Here is a 23,948-nt window from a genome sequence, read left to right on the forward strand (position 1 = left end):
TGACACACACACACACTCACAGCGAGGGAGGGACACACACACACAGCGAGGGAGGGACACACACACACACAGCGAGGGAGGGACACACACACACAGCGAGGGAGGGACACACACACACAGCGAGGGAGGGACACACACACGCAGCGAGGGATGGACACACACACACACAGCGAGGGAGGGACACACACACAGCGAGGGAGGGACACACACACACACAGCGAGGGAGGGACACACACACAGCGAGGGAGGGACACACACACACACAGCGAGGGAGGGACACACACACACAGCGAGGGAGGGACACAAACACGCAGCGAGGGAGGAACACACACACACACGCAGCGAGGGAGTGACACACACACGCAGCGAGGGAGGGGCACACACACACAGCGAGGGAGGGACACACACACAGCGAGGGAGGGACACACACAAACTCAACGAGGGAAGGACACACACTCATACACACACACACACACAGCGAGGGAGGGACACGCACACACACAGCGAGGGAGGGACACATACACAGCGAGGGAGGGACACACACACACACACAGCGAGGGAGGGACACACACACAGCGAGGGAGGGACACACACACACACACAGCGAGGGAGGGACACACACACAGCGAGGGAGGGACACACGCACACACAGCGAGGGAGGGACACAAACACGCAGCGAGGGAGGAACACACACACACACGCAGTGAGGGAGTGACACACACACGCAGCGAGGGAGGGGCACACACACACAGCGAGGGAGGGACACACACACAGCGAGGGAGGGACACACACAAACTCAACGAGGGAAGGACACACACACCCCTACACACACACACACACACACAGCGAGGGAGGGACACGCACACACACAGCGAGGGAGGGACACATACACAGCGAGGGAGTGACACACACACACACACACACACAGCGAGGGAGGGACACACACACAAAGAGCCAGGGAGGGACACACACACACAGTGCCAGGGAGGGACATACGCACACACAGCGAGGGAGGGACACACACACAGCGAGGGAGGGACACACACACAGCGAGGGAGGGACACGCACACACACAGCGAGGGAGGGACACACACACAGCGAGGGAGGGACACACACACACACAGCGAGGGAGGGACACACACACACACAGCGAGGGAGGGACTCACACACAGCGAGGGAGGGACACACACACGCAGGGAGGGAGGGACACACACACAGCAAGGGAGGGACACACACACACAGCGAGGGTGGGACACACACACACAGCGAGGGAGGGACACACACACACAGCGAGGGAGGGACACACACTCACAGCGTGGGAGGGACACACACAGAGCGAGGGAGGGACGCACATACACAGCAAGGGAGGGACACACACACACGCAGCAAGGGACGGACACACACACACAGAGAGGGAGGGACACACACACACACACAGCGAGGGAGGGACACACACGCAGCGTGGGAGGGACACACACACACACACAGCGAGGGAGTGACACACACACACACACAGCGAGGGAGGGACACACACACACAGCGAGGGAGGGATACACACACACACGCAGCGAAGGAGGGACACACACACACAGCGAGGGAGGGACACACACAGACGCAGCGAAGGAGGGACACACACACACAGCGAGTGAGGGACACACACACACAAAGCGAGGGAGGGACACACACACACACAGCGAAGGAGGGACACACACATAGCGAGGGAGGGACACACACACACAGCGAGGGAGGGACTTACACACACAGCGAGGGAGGGACACACACACGCAGCGAGGAAGGGACACACACACACACAGCGAGGGAGGGACACACACACACAGCGAGGGAGGGACACACACACAGCGAGGGAGGGACACACACACAGCGAGGGAGGGCCACACAAACAGCGAGGGAGGGACACACACACACAGCGATGGAGGGACACACACACACAGCGAGGGAGGGACACACACACGCAGCGAGGGAGGGACACAAACACACACAGCGAGGGAGGGACACACACACAGCGAGGGAGGGACACACACACACACAGCGAGGGAGGGACACACACACAGCGAGGGAGGGACACACACGCACACAGCGAGGGAGGGACACACACACACAGCGAGGGAGGGACACACACACACAGCGAGGGACGGACACACACACGCAGCGAGGGAGGGACACACACACACACAGCGAGGGAGGGACACACACACAGCGAGGGAGGGACACACACACACATAGCGAGGGAGGGACTCACACACAGCGAGGGAGGGACACACACACACACAGCGAGGGAGGGACACACACACACAGCGAGGGAGGGACACAAACACGCAGCGAGGGAGGAACACACACACACACGCAGCGAGGGAGTGACACACACACGCAGCGAGGGAGGGGCACACACACACAGCGAGGGAGGGACACACACACAGCGAGGGAGGGACACACACAAACTCAACGAGGGAAGGACACACACTCATACACACACACACACACAGCGAGGGAGGGACACGCACACACACAGCGAGGGAGGGACACATACACAGCGAGGGAGTGGTACACACACACACACACAGCGAGGGAGGGACACAAACACACACATGGAGGGAGAGACACACACACACACACAGCGAGGGAGGGACACACACACACACACAGCGAGGGAGGGACACACACACACACAGCGAGGGAGGGACACACACACAGCGAGGGACGAACACACACACACACAGCGAGGGAGGGACACGCACACACACAGCAAGGGAGGGACACACACACAAAGAGCCAGGGAGGGACACAGACACACAGAGCCAGGGAGGGACACACGCAAACACAGCGTGGGAGGGACACACACACACACAGCGAGGGAGGGACACACACACAGCGAGGGAGGGACACGCACACACACAGCGAGGGAGGGACACACACACAAACACACAGGGAGAGAGGGACACGCACACACACAGCGAGCGAGGGACACACACACAAACACACAGTGACGGAGGGACACGCACACACAAACACAGCGAGGGAGGGGCACACACACACACTGCGAGGGATGGACACGCACACACAGTGAGGAAGGGACACGCACAAACAAACACAGAGAGGAAGGAACACACACACTCACAGCGAGGGAGAGACACACACACACACATCGAGGGAGAGACACAAACACACACAGAGACACACAGTGAGGGAGGGAAACACACTCACAGCGAGGGAGGGACACACACTCACAGCGAGGGAGGGACACACACAATCACAGCGAGGGAGAGACACGCACACTAACAGCGAGGGAGAGACACGCACACTGACAGCGAGGGAGACACACACACACTCACACAGCGAGGGAGGGGCACACACACACACAGCGAGGGACGGACACACACACACACAGCGAGGGAGGGACACGCACACACACAGCGAGGGAGGGACACACACACAAAGAGCCAGGGAGGGACACACACACACAGAGCCAGGGAGGGACATACGCACACACAGCGAGGGAGGGACACACACACAGCGAGGGAGGGACACACACACAGCGAGGGAGGGACACGCACACACACAGCGAGGGAGGGACACACACACAAACACACAGGGAGAGAGGGACACGCACACACACAGCGAGGGAGGGACACACACACACACACACACAGTGAGGGAGGGACACGCACACACAAACACAGCGCGGGAGGGGCACACACACTCACAGCGAGGGAGACACACACACACACACATAGCCAGGAGGGTCACACGCACACAGAGCGAGGGAGGGACACACACAAACACTCACAGCGAGGAAGGGACACACACACTCACAGCGAGGGAGAGACACGCACACTCACAGCGAGGGAGACACACACACACACACACACATAGTCAGGGAAGGACACACACACACAGTGAGGGAGGGACACACACACACACACACTCACACAGCGAGGGAGGGTCACACACACACAGCGAGAGAGGGACACACGCACACACACACACACAGACACAGCGAGGGAGGGAAACACACACACAGCGAGGGAGGGACACACAAACAGCGAGGGAGGGACACACACACGCAGCGAGGGAGGGGCACACACACACAGCGAGGGAGAGACACAAACACACACAGAGACACACAGTGAGGGAGGGAAACACACTCACAGCGAGGGAGGGACACACACACACAGCGAGGGAGGGACACAAACACGCAGCGAGGGAGGGACACACACACGCCCAGCGAGGGAGAGACACACGCACACACAGCGAGGGAGGGACACAAACACGCAGCGGGGGAGGAACACACACACACACGCAGCGAGGGAGTGACACACACACGCAGCGAGGGAGGGGCACACACACACAGCGAGGGAGGGACACACACACAGCGAGGGAGGGACACACACAAACTCAACGAGGGAAGGACACACACACACATACACACACACACACACACACACACAGCGAGGGAGGGACACACACACACACAGCGAGGGAGGGACACACACATACACAGCGAGGGACGGACACACACACACACAGCGAGGGAGGGACACACACACAGCGAGGGACGGACACACACACAGCGAGGGAGGGACACGCACACACACAGCGAGGGAGGGACACACACACAAACACACAGGGAGAGGGGGACACGCACACACACAGCGAGGGAGGGACACACACACACACAAAAACACACACAGTGAGGGAGGGACACGCACACACAAACACAGCGAGGGAGGGACACAAACACTCACAGCGAGGGAGAGACACACACACACATAGCCAGGAGGGTCACACGCACACAGAGCGAGGGAGGGACACACACAAACACTCACAGCGAGAGAGGGACACACACACTCACAGCGAGGGAGAGACATGCACACTCACAGCGAGGGAGACACACACACACACACACACATAGTCAGGGAAGGACACACACACACAGTGAGGGAGACACACACACACACACACTCACACAGCGAGGGAGGGTCACACACACACAGCCAGAGAGGGACACACACACACACATACACACACACACAGACACAGCCAGGGAGGGAAACACACACACACACACACACAGCGAGGGAGACACACACACACTCACAGCGAGGGAGACACACATACACACACACAGCGAGGGAGGAACACACACAGACACATTGAGGGAGAGACACCCACAAACTCAGCGAGGGAGTGTCACACACACACACACACACACACACACACAGCGAGGGAGGAACACACACACACACACACACACACAGAGCGAGGGAGGGACACGCACACACAGCAAGGGTGGGACACGCACACACATCAAGGGAGGGACACGCACACTAACAGCGAGGGAGGGACACGCACACACATCAATGGAGGGACACGCACACACACAGCGAGGGAGGGACACGCACGCACACAGCGAGGGAGGAACACACACACACACGCAGCGAGGGAGTGACACACACACGCAGCGAGGGAGGGGCACACACTCACAGCGAGGGACGGACACACACACACACAGCGAGGGAGGGACACACACACAGCGAGGGAGGGACACACATACACACAGCGAGGGAGGGACACACACATACACAGCGAAGGACGGACACACACACACACAGCGAGGGAGGGACACACACACAGCGAGGGAGGGACACACACACACACAGCGAGGGACGAACACACACACACAGCGAGGGAGGGACACACACACAAAGAGCCAGGGAGGGACACACACACACACAGAGCCAGGGAGGGACACACGCACACACAGCGAGGGAGGGACACACACACAGCGAGGGAGGGACACACACACAGCGAGGGAGGGACACGCACACACACAGCGAGGGAGGGACACACACACAAACACACAGGGAGAGAGGGACACGCACACACACAGCGAGGGTGGGACACACACACACACACAGTGAGGGAGGGACACGCACACACAAACACAGCGAGGGAGGGACACACAAACTCTCAGCGAGGGAGGGACACACACACAGCGAGGGAGGGACACACACACACACAGCGAGGGACGGACACACACACACAGCGAGGGAGGGACACACACACAAAGAGCCAGGGAGGGACACACACACACACAGCGAGGGACGGACACACACACACAGCGAGGGAGGGACACGAACACACACAGCGAGGGAGGGACACACACACAAACACACAGGGAGAGAGGGACACGCACACACACAGCGAGGGTGGGACACACACACACACACACACAGTGAGGGAGGGACACGCACACACAAACACAGCGAGGGAGGGACACACACACTCACAACGAGGGAGAGGCACACACACACACAGCCAGGAGGGTCACACGCACACAGAGCGAGGGAGGGACACACACAAACACTCACAGCGAGAGAGGGACACACACACTCTCAGCGAGGGAGAGACACGCACACTCACAGCGAGGGAGACACACACACACACACACATTGTCAGGGAAGGACACACACACACAGTGAGGGAGGGACACACACACACACTCAAACAGCGAGGGAGGGTCACACACACACAGCGAGAGAGGGAGACACACACACACACACACACACCCACACACAGACACAGCGAGGGAGGGACACGCACACACAGTGAGGAAGGGACACGCACACACAAACACAGCGAGGGAGGAACACACACACTCACAGCGAGGGAGAGACACACACACACACAGCGAGGGAGGGACACACACACACACACTCACAGTGAGGGAGGGACACGCACACACACACACAGACACAGCGAGGGAGGGACACGCACACACAGTGAGGAAGGGACACGCGCACACAAACACAGCGAGGGAGGAACACACACACTCACAGCGAGGGAGAGAGAGACACACACACAGCGAGGGAGAGACACACACACACAGAGACACACAGTGAGGGAGGGAAACACACTCACAGCGAGGGAGGGACACACACTCACAGCGAGGGAGGGACACACACACTCACAGCGAGGGAGAGACACGCACACTAACAGCGAGGGAGAGACACGCACACTGACAGCGAGGGAGACACACATACACTCACACAGCGAGGGAGGGGCACACAGACACACAGCGAGGGACGGACACACACACACACAGCGAGGGAGGGACACACACACAAAGAGCCAGGGAGGGACACACACACACAGAGCCAGGGAGGGACACACGCACACACAGCGAGGGAGGGACACACACACAGCGAGGGAGGGACACACACACAGCGAGGGAGGGACACGCACACACACAGCGAGGGAGGGACACACACACACAGCGAGGGAGGGACACACACACAAAGAGCCAGGGAGGGACACACACACACAGAGCCAGGGAGGGACACACGCACACACAGCGAGGGAGGGACACACACACAGCGAGGGAGGGACACACACACAGCGAGGGAGGGACACGCACACACACAGCGAGGGAGGGACACACACACAAACACACAGGGAGAGAGGGACACGCACACACACAGCGAGGGTGGGACACACACACACACACAGTGAGGGAGGGACACGCACACACAAACACAGCGAGGGAGGGACACACAAACTCACAGCGAGGGAGGGACACACACACAGCGAGGGAGGGACACACACACACACAGCGAGGGACGGACACACACACACAGCGAGGGAGGGACACACACACAAAGAGCCAGGGAGGGACACACACACACACAGCGAGGGACGAACACACACACACAGCGAGGGAGGGACACGCACACACACAGCGAGGGAGGGACACACACACAAACACACAGGGAGAGAGGGACACGCACACACACAGCGAGGGTGGGACACACACACACACACACACACACAGTGAGGGAGGGACACGCACACACAAACACAGCGAGGGAGGGACACACACACTCACAACGAGGGAGAGACACACACACACACAGCCAGGAGGGTCACACGCACACAGAGCGAGGGAGGGACACACACAAACACTCACAGCGAGAGAGGGACACACACACTCTCAGCGAGGGAGAGACACGCACACTCACAGCGAGGGAGACACACACACACACACACACACATTGTCAGGGAAGGACACACACACACAGTGAGGGAGGGACACACACACACACACTCAAACAGCGAGGGAGGGTCACACACACACAGCGAGAGAGGGAGACACACACACACACACACACACACACACAGACACAGCGAGGGAGGGACACGCACACACAGTGAGGAAGGGACACGCACACACAAACACAGCGAGGGAGGAACACACACACTCACAGCGAGGGAGAGACACACACACACACAGCGAGGGAGGGACACACACACACTCACAGTGAGGGAGGGACACGCACACACACACACAGACACAGCGAGGGAGGGACACGCACACACAGTGAGGAAGGGACACGCGCACACAAACACAGCGAGGGAGGAACACACACACTCACAGCGAGGGAGAGAGACACACACACACACAGCGAGGGAGAGACACACACACACAGAGACACACAGTGAGGGAGGGAAACACACTCACAGCGAGGGAGGGACACACACTCACAGCGAGGGAGGGACACACACACTCACAGCGAGGGAGAGACACGCACACTAACAGCGAGGGAGAGACACGCACACTGACAGCGAGGGAGACACACATACACTCACACAGCGAGGGAGGGGCACACAGACACACAGCGAGAGACGGACACACACACACACAGCGAGGGAGGGACACACACACAAAGAGCCAGGGAGGGACACACACACACAGAGCCAGGGAGGGACACACGCACACACAGCGAGGGAGGGACACACACACAGCGAGGGAGGGACACACACACAGCGAGGGAGGGACACGCACACACACAGCGAGGGAGGGACACACACACAAACACACAGGGAGAGAGGGACACGCACACACACAGCGAAATAGGGACACACACACACACACACACACCCAGTGAGGGAGGGACACGCACACACAAACACAGCGAGGGAGGGGCACACACACTCACAGCGAGGGAGACACACACACACACATAGCCAGGAAGGTCACACGCACACAGAGCGAGGGAGGGACACACACAAACACTCACAGCGAGGGAGGGACACACACACTCAAAGCGAGGGAGAGACACGCACACTCACAGCGAGGGAGACACACACACACACACACATAGTCAGGGAAGGACACACACACACAGTGAGGGACGGACACACACACACAGCGAGGGAGGGACACACACACAAAGAGCCAGGGAGGGACACACACACACATAGTCAGGGAGGGGGACACACGCGGCGAGGGAGGGACACAGACACACAGCGAGGGTGGGACACACACACACACACACACACACACACACACAGCGAGAGAGGGACACACACACACACACACACTGCGAGGGAGGGACACGCACACACAGTGAGGAAGGGACACGCACACACAAACACAGCGAGGGAGGAACACACACACTCACAGCGAGGGTGAGACACACACACACACATCGAGGGAGAGACACACACACACACAGACACACAGTGAGGGAGGGAAACACACTCACAGCGAGGGAGGGACACACACTCACAGCGAGGGAGGGACACACACAATCACAGCGAGGGAGAGACACGCACACTAACAGCGAGGGAGAGACACGCACACTGACAGCGAGGGAGACACACACACACTCACACAGCGAGTGAGGGGCACACACACACACAGCGAGGGACGGACATACACACACACAGCGAGGGAGGGACACGCACACACACAGCGAGGGAGGGACACACACACAAAGAGCCAGGGAGGGACACACGCACACACAGCGAGGGAGGGGCACACTCACAGCGAGGGAGACACACACACACACACACATAGTCAGGGAAGGACACACACACACAGTGAGGGAGGGACACACACACACACACACACACACACACACACACACTCACACAGCGAGGGAGGGTCACACACACACACCGAGAGAGGGACACACACACACACACACACACACACACACACACACAGCGAGGGAGACACACACACACACACAGCGAGGGAGGGACACACAAACAGCGAGGGAGGGACACACACACACAGCGATGGAGGGACACACACACACAGCGAGGGAGGGACACACACGCAGCGAGGGAGCGACACACACACACACAGCGAGCGAGGGACACACACACAGCGAGGGAGGGACACACACACACACAGCGAGGGAGGGACACACACACACACAGCGAGGGAGGGACACACACACACACTGCGAGGGAGGGACACACACACACAGTGAGGGAGGGACACACACACACAGCGAGGGACGGACACACACAGACACATTGAGGGAGAGACACCCACCAACTCAGCGAGGGAGTGTCACACACACACACACACACACACACACACACACAGCGAGGGAGGAACACACACACACACACACACACAGAGCGAGGGAGGGACACGCACACACAGCAAGGGTGGGACACGCACACACATCAAGGGAGGGACACGCACACTAACAGCGAGGGAGGGACACGCACACACATCAATGGAGGGACACGCACACACACAGCGAGGGAGGGACACGCACGCACACAGCGAGGGAGGAACACACACACACACGCAGCGAGGGAGTGACACACACACGCCGCGAGGGAGGGGCACACACTCACAGCGAGGGACGGACACACACACACACAGCGAGGGAGGGACACACACACAGCGAGGGAGGGACACACATACACACTGCGAGGGAGGGACACACACATACACAGCGAGGGACGGACACACACACACACAGCGAGGGAGGGACACACACACAGCGAGGGAGGGACACACACACACACAGCGAGGGACGAACACACACACACAGCGAGGGAGGGACACACACACAAAGAGCCAGGGAGGGACACACACACACAGAGCCAGGGAGGGACACACGCACACACAGCGAGGGAGGGACACACACACAGCGAGGGAGGGACACACACACAGCGAGGGAGGGACACGCACACACACAGCGAGGGAGGGACACACACACAAACACACAGGGAGAGAGGGACACGCACACACACAGCGAGGGTGGGACACACACACACACACACACAGTGAGGGAGGGACACGCACACACAAACACAGCGAGGGAGGGACACACAAACTCACAGCGAGGGAGGGACACACAAACAGCGAGGGAGGGACACACACACACACAGCGAGGGACGGACACACACACACAGCGAGGGAGGGACACACACACAAAGAGCCATGGAGGGACACACACACACACAGCCACACACACACAGCGAGGGACGGACACACACACACAGCGAGGGAGGGACACGCACACACACAGCGAGGGAGGGACACACACACACAAACACACAGGGAGAGAGGGACACGCACACACACAGCGAGGGTGGGACACACACACACACACACACACACAGTGAGGGAGGGACACGCACACACAAACACAGCGAGGGAGGGACACACACACTCACAACGAGGGAGAGACACACACACACACAGCCAGGAGGGTCACACGCACACAGAGCGAGGGAGGGACACACACAAACACTCACTGCGAGAGAGGGACACACACACTCACAGCGAGGGAGAGACACGCACACTCACAGCGAGGGAGACACACACACACATTGTCAGGGAAGGACACACACACACAGTGAGGGAGGGACACACACACACACTGAAACAGCGAGGGAGGGTCACACACACACAGCGAGAGAGGGAGACACACACACACACACACACAGACACAGCGAGGGAGGGACACGCACACACAGTGAGGAAGGGACACGCACACACAAACACAGCGAGGGAGGAACACACACACTCACAGCGAGGGAGAGACACACACACACACAGCGAGGGAGGGACACACACACACAGCGAGGGAGGGACACGCACACACACAGCGAGGGAGGGACACACACACAAACACACAGGGAGAGAGGGACACGCACACACACAGCGAGGGTGGGACACACACACACACACACACACACAGTGAGGGAGGGACACGCACACACAAACACAGCGAGGGAGGGACACACACACTCACAACGAGGGAGAGACACACACACACACAGCCAGGAGGGTCACACGCACACAGAGCGAGGGAGGGACACACACACACACTCACAGCAAGGGAGAGACACGCACACTCACAGCGAGGGAGACACACACACACACACACACATTGTCAGGGAAGGACACACACACACAGTGAGGGAGGGACACACACACACACTCAAACAGCGAGGGAGGGTCACACACACACAGCGAGAGAGGGAGACACACACACACACACACACACACACACAGCGAGGGAGGGACACGCACACACAGTGAGGAAGGGACACGCACACACAAACACAGCGAGGGAGGAACACACACACTCACAGCGAGGGAGAGACACACACACACACAGCGAGGGAGGGACACACACACACACACAGTGAGAGAGGGACACGCACACACACACACAGACACAGCGAGGGAGGGACACGCACACACAGTGAGGAAGGGACACGCGCACACAAACACAGCGAGGGAGGAACACACACACTCACAGCGAGGGAGACACACACACACACACAGCGAGGGAGAGACACACACACACAGAGACACACAGTGAGGGAGGGAAACACACTCACAGCGAGGGAGGGACACACACTCACAGCGAGGGAGGGACACACACACTCACAGCGAGGGAGAGACACGCACACTAACAGCGAGGGAGAGACACGCACACTGACAGCGAGGGAGACACACACACTCACACAGCGAGGGAGGGGCACACACACACACAGCGAGGGACGGACACACACACACACAGCGAGGGAGGGACACGCACACACACAGCGAGGGAGGGACACACACACAAAGAGCCAGGGAGGGACACACACACACAGAGCCAGGGAGGGACACACGCACACACAGCGAGGGAGGGACACACACACAGCGAGGGAGGGACACACACACAGCGAGGGAGGGACACGCACACACACAGCGAGGGAGGGACACACACACAAACACACAGGGAGAGAGGGACACGCACACACACAGCGAGGGAGGGACACACACACACACACACACACCCAGTGAGGGAGGGACACGCACACACAAACACAGCGAGGGAGGGGCACACACACTCACAGCGAGGGAGACACACACACACACATAGCCAGGAAGGTCACACGCACACAGAGCGAGGAGGGACACACACAAACACTCACAGCGAGGGAGGGACACACACACTCACAGCGAGGGAGAGACACGCACACTCACAGCGAGGGAGACACACACACACACACACATAGTCAGGGAAGGACACACACACACAGTGAGGGACGGACACACACACACAGCGAGGGAGGGACACACACACAAAGAGCCAGGGAGGGACACACACACACATAGTCAGGGAGGGGGACACACGCGGCGAGAGGGGGGACACAGACACACAGCGAGGGTGGGACACACACAATCACACACACACACACACAGCGAGAGAGGGACACACACACACACACACACACACACACACTGCGAGGGAGGGACACGCACACACAGTGAGGAAGGGACACGCACACACAAACACAGCGAGGGAGGAACACACACACACACATCGAGGGAGAGACACACACACACATAGACACACAGTGAGGGAGGGAAACACACTCACAGCGAGGGAGGGACACACACTCACAGCGAGGGAGGGACACACACACTCACAGCGAGGGAGAGACACGCACACTAACAGCGAGGGAGAGACACGCACACTGACAGCGAGGGAGACACACACACACTCACACAGCGAGTGAGGGGCACACACACACACAGCGAGGGACGGACATACACACACACAGCGAGGGAGGGACACGCACACACACAGCGAGGGAGGGACACACACACAAAGAGCCAGGGAGGGACACACGCACACACAGCGAGGGAGGGACACACACACAGCGAGGGAGGGACACACACACAGCGAGGGAGGGACACGCACACACACAGCGAGGGAGGGACACACACACAAACACACAGGGAGAGAGGGACACGCACACACACAGCGAGGGAGGGACACACACACACACACACACACACCCAGTGAGGGAGGGACACGCACACACAAACACAGCGAGGGAGGGGAACACACACTCACAGCGAGGGAGACACACACACACACATAGCCAGGAGGGTCACACGCACACAGAGCGAGGGAGGGACACACACAAACACTCACAGCGAGGGAGGGACACACACACTCACAGCGAGGGAGAGACACGCAACACTCACAGCGAGGGAGACACACACACACACACACATAGTCAGGGAAGGACACACACACACAGTGAGGGAGGGACACACACACACACACACTCACACAGCGAGGGAGGGTCACACACACAGCGAGAGAGGGACACACACACACACACACACACACACACACAGCGAGGGAGACACACACACACACACAGCGAGGGAGGGACACACACGCAGCGAGGGAGCGACACACACACACACAGCGAGGGAGGGACACACACACAGCGAGGGAGGGACACACACACACACAGCGAGGGAGGGACACACACACACATAGCGAGGGAGGGACACACACACAGCGAGGGAGGGACACACACACACACAGCGAGGGAGGGACACACACACAGTGAGGGAGGGACACACACACACACAGCGAGGGAGGGACACACACACAGCGAGGGAGGGAAACACACACACACACAGCGAGGGAGGGACACACACACACACACAGCGAGGGAGGGACACACACGCAGCGTGGGAGGGACACACACACACAGCGAGGGAGTGACACACACACACACACACAGCGAGGGAGGGACACACACACACAGCGAGGGAGGGACACACACACAGCGAGGGAGGGACACACACATACACAGCGAGGGACGGACACACACACACACAGCGAGGGAGGGACACACACACAGCGAGGGAGGGACACACACACACATAGCGAGGGAGGGACACACACACAGCGAGGGAGGGACACACACACACACAGCGAGGGAGGGACACACACACAGTGAGGGAGGGACACACACACACACAGCGAGGGAGGGACACACGCACAGCGAGGGAGGGAAACACACACACACACAGCGAGGGAGGGACACACACACACACACAGCGAGGGAGGGACACACACGCAGCGTGGGAGGGACACACACACACAGCGAGGGAGTGACACACACACACACACACAGCGAGGGAGGGTCACACACACACAGCGAGAGAGGGAGACACACACACACACACACACAGACACAGCGAGGGAGGGACACGCACACACAGTGAGGAAGGGACACGCACACACAAACACAGCGAGGGAGGAACACACACACTCACAGCGAGGTAGAGACACACACACACACAGCGAGGGAGGGACACACACACACAGCGAGGGAGGGACACGCACACACACAGCGAGGGAGGGACACACACACAAACACACAGGGAGAGAGGGACACGCACACACACAGCGAGGGTGGGACACACACACACACACACACACACAGTGAGGGAGGGACACGCACACACAAACACAGCGAGGGAGGGACACACACACTCACAACGAGGGATAGACACACACACACACAGCCAGGAGGGTCACACGCACACAGAGCGAGGGAGGGACACACACAAACACTCACAGCGAGAGAGGGACACACACACTCACAGCAAGGGAGAGACACGCACACTCACAGCGAGGGAGACACACACACACACACACACATTGTCAGGGAAGGACACACACACACAGTGAGGGAGGGACACACACACACACTCAAACAGCGAGGGAGGGTCACACACACACAGCGAGAGAGGGAGACACACACACACACACACACACACACACACAGCGAGGGAGGGACACGCACACACAGTGAGGAAGGGACACGCACACACAAACACAGCGAGGGAGGAACACACACACTCACAGCGAGGGAGAGACACACACACACAGCGAGGGAGGGACACACACACACACACAGTGAGGGAGGGACACGCACACACACACACAGACACAGCGAGGGAGGGACACGCACACACAGTGAGGAAGGGACACGCGCACACAAACACAGCGAGGGAGGAACACACACAGTCACAGCGAGGGAGAGACACACACACACAGAGACACACAGTGAGGGAGGGAAACACACTCACAGCGAGGGAGGGACACACACTCACAGCGAGGGAGGGACACACACACTCACAGCGAGGGAGAGACACGCACACTAACAGCGAGGGAGAGACACACACACTGACAGCGAGGGAGACACACACACTCACACAGCGAGGGAGGGGCACACACACACACAGCGAGGGACGGACACACACACACACAGCGAGGGAGGGACACGCACACACACAGCGAGGGAGGGACACACACACAAAGAGCCAGGGAGGGACACACACACACAGAGCCAGGGAGGGACACACGCACACACAGCGAGGGAGGGACACACGCACACACAGCGAGGGAGGGACACGCACACACACAACGAGGGAGGGACACACACACAAACACACAGGGAGAGAGGGACACGCACACACACAGCGAGGGAGGGACACACACACACACACACACACCCAGTGAGGGAGGGACACGCACACACAAACACAGCGAGGGAGGGGCACACACACTCACAGCGAGGGAGACACACACACACACATAGCCAGGAAGGTCACACGCACACAGAGCGAGGAGGGACACACACAAACACTCACAGCGAGGGAGGGACACACACACTCACAGCGAGGGAGAGACACGCACACTCACAGCGAGGGAGACACACACACACACACACATAGTCAGGGAAGGACACACACACACAGTGAGGGACGGACACACACACACAGCGAGGGAGGGACACACACACAAAGAGCCAGGGAGGGACACACACACACATAGTCAGGGAGGGGGACACACGCGGCGAGGGAGGGACACAGACACACAGCGAGGGTGGGACACACACATTCACACACACACACACACAGCGAGAGAGGGACACACACACACACACACACACACACACACTGCGAGGGAGGGACACGCACACACAGTGAGGAAGGGACACGCACACACATAGCGAGGGAGGGACACACACAGCGAGGGAGGGACACACACACACACAGCGAGGGAGGGACACACACACAGTGAGGGAGGGACACACACACACACAGCGAGGGAGGGACACACACACAGCGAGGGAGGGAAACACACACACACACAGCGAGGGAGGGACACACACACACACACAGCGAGGGAGGGACACACACGCAGCGTGGGAGGGACACACACACACAGCGAGGGAGTGACACACACACACACACACAGCGAGGGAGGGTCACACACACACAGCGAGAGAGGGAGACACACACACACACACACACAGACACAGCGAGGGAGGGACACGCACACACAAACACAGCGAGGGAGGAACACACACACTCACAGCGAGGTAGAGACACACACACACACAGCGAGGGAGGGACACACACACACAGCGAGGGAGGGACACGCACACACACAGCGAGGGAGGGACACACACACAAACACACAGGGAGAGAGGGACACGCACACACACAGCGAGGGTGGGACACACACACACACACACACACACAGTGAGGGAGGGACACGCACACACAAACACAGCGAGGGAGGGACACACACACTCACAACGAGGGATAGACACACACACACACAGCCAGGAGGGTCACACGCACACAGAGCGAGGGAGGGACACACACAAACACTCACAGCGAGAGAGGGACACACACACTCACAGCAAGGGAGAGACACGCACACTCACAGCGAGGGAGACACACACACACACACACACATTGTCAGGGAAGGACACACACACACAGTGAGGGAGGGACACACACACACACTCAAACAGCGAGGGAGGGTCACACACACACAGCGAGAGAGGGAGACACACACACACACACACACACACACACACAGCGAGGGAGGGACACGCACACACAGTGAGGAAGGGACACGCACACACAAACACAGCGAGGGAGGAACACACACACTCACAGCGAGGGAGAGACACACACTCACAGCGAGGGAGGGACACACACACACACACACAGTGAGGGAGGGACACGCACACACACACACAGACACAGCGAGGGAGGGACACGCACACACAGTGAGGAAGGGACACGCGCACACAAACACAGCGAGGGAGGAACACACACAGTCACAGCGAGGGAGAGACACACACACACAGAGACACACAGTGAGGGAGGGAAACACACTCACAGCGAGGGAGGGACACACACTCACAGCGAGGGAGGGACACACACACTCACAGCGAGGGAGAGACACGCACACTAACAGCGAGGGAGAGACACACACACTGACAGCGAGGGAGACACACACACTCACACAGCGAGGGAGGGGCACACACACACACAGCGAGGGACGGACACACACACACACAGCGAGGGTGGGACACGCACACACACAGCGAGGGAGGGACACACACACAAAGAGCCAGGGAGGGACACACACACACAGAGCCAGGGAGGGACACACGCACACACAGCGAGGGAGGGACACACGCACACACAGCGAGGGAGGGACACACACACAGCGAGGGAGGGACACGCACACACACAGCGAGGGAGGGACACACACACAAACACACAGGGAGAGAGGGACACGCACACACACAGCGAGGGAGGGACACACACACACACACACACACCCAGTGAGGGAGGGACACGCACACACAAACACAGCGAGGGAGGGGCACACACACTCACAGCGAGGGAGACACACACACACACATAGCCAGGAAGGTCACACGCACACAGAGCGAGGAGGGACACACACAAACACTCACAGCGAGGGAGGGACACACACACTCACAGCGAGGGAGAGACACGCACACTCACAGCGAGGGAGACACACACACACACACACATAGTCAGGGAAGGACACACACACACAGTGAGGGACGGACACACACACACAGCGAGGGAGGGACACACACACAAAGAGCCAGGGAGGGACACACACACACATAGTCAGGGAGGGGGACACACGCGGCGAGGGAGGGACACAGACACACAGCGAGGGTGGGACACACACAATCACACACACACACACACAGCGAGAGAGGGACACACACACACACACACACACACACACTGCGAGGGAGGGACACGCACACACAGTGAGGAAGGGACACGCACACACAAACACAGCGAGGGAGGAACACACACACACACATCGAGGGAGAGACACACACACACATAGACACACAGTGAGGGAGGGAAACACACTCACAGCGAGGGAGGGACACACACTCACAGCGAGGGAGGGAACACACACTCACAGCGAGGGAGAGACACGCACACTAACAGCGAGGGAGAGACACGCACACTGACAGCGAGGGAGACACACACACACTCACACAGCGAGTGAGGGGCACACACACACACAGCGAGGGACGGACATACACACACACAGCGAGGGAGGGACACGCACACACACAGCGAGCGAGGGACACACACACAAAGAGCCAGGGAGGGACACACGCACACACAGCGAGGGAGGGACACACACACAGCGAGGGAGGGACACACACACAGCGAGGGAGGGACACGCACACACACAGCGAGGGAGGGACACACACACAAACACACAGGGAGAGAGGGACACGCACACACACAGCGAGGGAGGGACACACACACACACACACACACACCCAGTGAGGGAGGGACACGCACACACAAACACAGCGAGGGAGGGGAACACACACTCACAGCGAGGGAGACACACACACACACATAGCCAGGAGGGTCACACGCACACAGAGCGAGGGAGGGACACACACAAACACTCACAGCGAGGGAGGGACACACACACTCACAGCGAGGGAGAGACACGCAACACTCACAGCGAGGGAGACACACACACACACACACATAGTCAGGGAAGGACACACACACACAGTGAGGGAGGGACACACACACACACACACTCACACAGCGAGGGAGGGTCACACACACACAGCGAGAGAGGGACACACACACACACACACACACACACACAGCGAGGGAGACACACACACACACACAGCGAGGGAGGGACACACACGCAGCGAGGGAGCGACACACACACACACAGCGAGGGAGGGACACACACACAGCGAGGGAGGGACACACACACACACAGCGAGGGAGGGACACACACACACATAGCGAGGGAGGGACACACACACAGCGAGGGAGGGACACACACACACACAGCGAGGGAGGGACACACACACAGTGAGGGAGGGACACACACACACACAGCGAGGGAGGGACACACACACAGCGAGGGAGGGAAACACACACACACACAGCGAGGGAGGGACACACACACACACACAGCGAGGGAGGGACACACACGCAGCGTGGGAGGGACACACACACACAGCGAGGGAGTGACACACACACACACACACAGCGAGGGAGGGACACACACACACAGCGAGGGAGGGACACACACACAGCGAGGGAGGGACACACACATACACAGCGAGGGACGGACACACACACACACAGCGAGGGAGGGACACACACACAGCGAGGGAGGGACACACACACACACAGCGAGGGACGGACACACACACACAGCGAGGGAGGGACACACACACAAAGAGCCGGGAGGGACACACACACACAGATCCAGGGAGGGACACACTCACACACAGCGAGGGAGGGACACACACACAGCGAGGGAGGGACACACACACAGCGAGGGTGGGACACACACACACGCACACACACAGCGAGGGAGGGACACACACACAAACACACAGGGAGAGAGGGACACGCACACACACAGCGAGGGTGGGACACACACACACAGCGAGGGAGGGACACACACACACACAGCGAGGGAGGGACACACGCAGCGAGGGAGGGACACACACACACAGAGCGAGGGAGGGACACACAAACAGCGAGGGAGGGACACACACACAGCGATGGAGGGACACACACACAGCGAGGGAGGGACACACACACGCAGCGAGGGAGGGACACACACACAGCGAGGGAGGGGCACACACACAGTGAGGGACGGACACACACACACACAGCGAGGGAGGGACACACACACACACAGCGAGGGAGGGACACACACACAGCGAGGGAGGGACACACACACACAGCGAGGGAGGGACACACACACAGCGAGGGAGGGACACACACACGCAGCGAGGGAGGGACACACACACAGCGAGGGAGGGACACACACACACACAGCGAGGGAGGGACATACACACAGCGAGGGAGGGACACACACACACACAGCGAGGGAGGGACACACACACACACACAGAGGGAGGGACACAAACACGCAGCGAGGGAGGGACACACACAAGCAGCGAGGGAGTGACACACACACGCAGCGAGGGAGGGGCGCACACATACACGCAGCGAGGGAGGGACACACACACGCAGCGAGGGAGATACACGCACACACACACAGCGAGGGAGGGACACACACACACACGCAGCGAGGGAGGGACACACACACGCAGAGAGGGAGGGACACACACACACACAGCGAGGGAGTGACACACACAGCGAGGGAGTGACACACACACACACACAGCGAGGGCGGGACACACACACGCATCGAGGGAGGGGCACACACACACAGCGAGGGAGGGAGACACACACACAGCGAGGGAGAGACACACACACGCATCGAGGGAGGGGCACACACACACAGCGAGGGAGTGACACACACACGCAGCGAGGGAGAGACACACACACGCAGCGAGGGAGGGACACACACACACAGCGAGGGAGGGACACACACACACAGAGCGAGGGAGGGACACACACACACAGCGAGGGAGGGACACACACACACAGCGAGGGAGGGACACACACAGACGCAGCGAGGGAGGGACAGACACACACACAGCGAGGGAGGGACACACACAGCGAGGGATGGACTCACACACAGCGAGGGAGGGACACACACACACACAGCGAGGGAGGGACACACACACAGCGAGGGAGGGACACACACACACACAGCGAGGGAGGGACACACACACACAGCGAGGGAGGGACACACACACACAGCGAGGGAGGGACACACACACGCAGCGAGGGAGGGACACACACACACACAGCGAGGGAGGGACACACACACAGCGAGGGAGGGACACACACACACACACAGCGAGGGAGGGACACACACACAGCGAGGGAGGGACACACACACACACAGCGAGGGACGGACACACACACACAGCGAGGGAGGGACACACACACAAAGAGCCGGGAGGGACACACACACACAGATCCAGGGAGGGACACACTCACACACAGCGAGGGAGGGACACACACACAGCGAGGGAGGGACACACACACAGCGAGGGTGGGACACACACACACACACACACACAGCGAGGGAGGGACACACACACAAACACACAGGGAGAGAGGGACACGCACACACACAGCGAGGGTGGGACACACACACACAGCGAGGGAGGGACACACACTCACACAGCGAGGGAGGGACACACGCAGCGAGGGAGGGACACACACACACAGAGCGAGGGAGGGACACACAAACAGCGAGGGAGGGACACACACACAGCGATGGAGGGACACACACACAGCGAGGGAGGGACACACACACGCAGCGAGGGAGGGACACACACACAGCGAGGGAGGGGCACACACACAGTGAGGGACGGACACACACACACACAGCGAGGGAGGGACACACACACACACAGCGAGGGAGGGACACACACACAGCGAGGGAGGGACACACACACACAGCGAGGGAGGGACACACACACACAGCGAGGGAGGGACACACACACGCAGCGAGGGAGGGACACACACACAGCGAGGGAGGGACACACACACACACAGCGAGGGAGGGACATACACACAGCGAGGGAGGGAAACACACACACACAGCGAGGGAGGGACACACACACACACAGAGGGAGGGACACAAACACGCAGCGAGGGAGGGACACACACACGCAGCGAGGGAGTGACAAACACACGCAGCGAGGGAGGGGCGCACACATACACGCAGCGAGGGAGGGACACACACACGCAGCGAGGGAGATACACGCACACACACACAGCGAGGGAGGGACACACACACACACGCAGCGAGGGAGGGACACACACACGCAGAGAGGGAGGGACACACACACACACAGCGAGGGAGTGACACACACAGCGAGGGAGTGACACACACACACACACAGCGAGGGCGGGACACACACACGCATCGAGGGAGGGGCACACACACACAGCGAGGGAGGGAGACACACACACAGCGAGGGAGAGACACACACACGCATCGAGGGAGGGGCACACACACACAGCGAGGGAGTGACACACACACGCAGCGAGGGAGAGACACACACACGCAGCGAGGGAGGGACCACACACACACAGCGAGGGAGGGACACACACACACAGAGCGAGGGAGGGACACACACACACAGCGAGGGAGGGACACACACACAAAGCGAGGGAGGGACACACACACACACACACAGCGAGCGAGGGACACACACACAGCGAGGGAGGGAAACACAAACAGCGAGGGAGGGACACACACACACAGCGAGGGAAGGACACACACACACAGCGAGGGAGGGACACACACACGCAGCGAAGGAGGGACACACACACGCAGCGAGGGAGGGACACACACACACACAGCGAGGGACGGACACACACACAGCGAGGGAGGGACACACGCACACAGCGAGGGAGGGACACGCGCACACAGCGAGTGAGGGACACACACATACAGCGAGGGAGGGACACACACACAGCGAGGGAGGGACACACACACACACAG

The sequence above is a fragment of the Chiloscyllium plagiosum genome, unplaced genomic scaffold (genome assembly GCF_037043375.1).
Source record: "Chiloscyllium plagiosum isolate Xiang-an unplaced genomic scaffold, Cpla_swu_hap1 HiC_scaffold_39, whole genome shotgun sequence".
Lineage (NCBI taxonomy): Eukaryota > Metazoa > Chordata > Chondrichthyes > Orectolobiformes > Hemiscylliidae > Chiloscyllium > Chiloscyllium plagiosum.